General features: G+C 37.4%; 1 protein-coding gene across 1 annotated transcript in view; it reads right to left on the reverse strand.

The window, feature by feature from the left end:
- The window catches only part of LOC101855520 (GATA zinc finger domain-containing protein 14), a 48,624-nt gene that overhangs the window by 312 nt on the left and 46,984 nt on the right, over positions 1-1,328 (reverse strand). The window lies entirely within an intron of this gene.

Consider the following 1,328-nt stretch of genomic DNA (forward strand, 5'->3'; position numbering starts at 1 on the left):
CGATTAATTTCCCCCCTTGTGTTTGGGCGAATTCTCTAAACCGAAAACACGGTTAAACGGATGGAAATCTAGCGGTCCTTACAGATTTCAGTTTAAGCTAATATCAATATCACTGTACTTGTAACAAAAACAGACAAAGGAAAAAAAAACCTACTATGAAGCTCAAGCAATGGTGCTGTTGTTGTTGTTATTGTTGTTGTTATTGTTGTTGTTGTTGTTGTTGTTGTTGCTGTTGTTGTTGTTGTTGTTGTTGTTGCTGTTGTTGTTGTTGTTGTTGTTGTTGTTGAGTAGAGAGGAGAACATTGACACCATAACGGCCATTCAGTGCAAGAGAAAGTATGACAGACACAGGCAGGAAAAAACAGAGAGAGAGAAAAGAAGTAGGACCTACCAGTGGCGCCGTCCAACCGCCCACTTGTCACAAACAAGGGGGAAAAAATGTAAATTACGAACCCTGAATACAGACTGATCCTTTCCATCTCCACCTTTAAACTTGGCGCGGAAAAGCGAGCCAAGAGCCAGATTGGAAAATGACGTCATCAAATCAGGCGGTGTGCTGACGTCATAAACAGCATCAGCAAGAGAGGTGTTGTAGTGGTCAGTACATAACCTGTGTAAAGAAAAGTGGGCTTCTGATTTCTTTTTTTTTTTTTTTTTTCGTTTCTGACTATTGTTTCGTATAATAATAATAGCGTTTGCTTGTTGTTTTAAGGTTGAAAATAAAAATATCCATTGCATTGTGTATCTGGTTTTGTTTCTTTCGGTTTGATCATTATTGTTTTTTCAAATGCTATTTATTTTTTTAATGCAGGTGGGTATTGAAATGTAGAGGTTGGGAAGCAAAACGTAAAGTAAGTAATGAAGACAGAAGCTATACCTTTGCTTTAGGGTCGGACTTCATAAGCCGTTTTTACATTATTGTTCCGTTTACCATGTTATGTTGTGTAAAATAAATAAAATAGGATTAAATTTAACCATTGGTCTCAGTGGCGAAATTTAGTTTACAAATCATGTGCACCATGTTATATTATGAAATACATAGATAAATACGGTACATGTGCATAAATACATCGATTCATAGATATAATATACATACCAAAACGTACTGAAACATATAGATGTACTACAAGCACGCTATTGCTGGTTGTCACTGAGCAGTGTCTTGCTTGTTGCTGGGTTTTTTGTTTTTTGGGGGGGTTTTGTTTTGGGTTTTCTTTTTAGCTAGCTATATTGTGTCTTTCACAAGGACTCACCCTTGATTACCTACCTGAAAGACGTGTCATCGACGTATGCTTGACACTGCAAGCCTGGACTCACTAACCACTCAA

The sequence above is a fragment of the Aplysia californica genome, unplaced genomic scaffold (assembly GCF_000002075.1).
Source record: "Aplysia californica isolate F4 #8 unplaced genomic scaffold, AplCal3.0 scaffold00581, whole genome shotgun sequence".
In the NCBI taxonomy this organism is placed as follows: Eukaryota; Metazoa; Mollusca; class Gastropoda; order Aplysiida; family Aplysiidae; genus Aplysia; species Aplysia californica.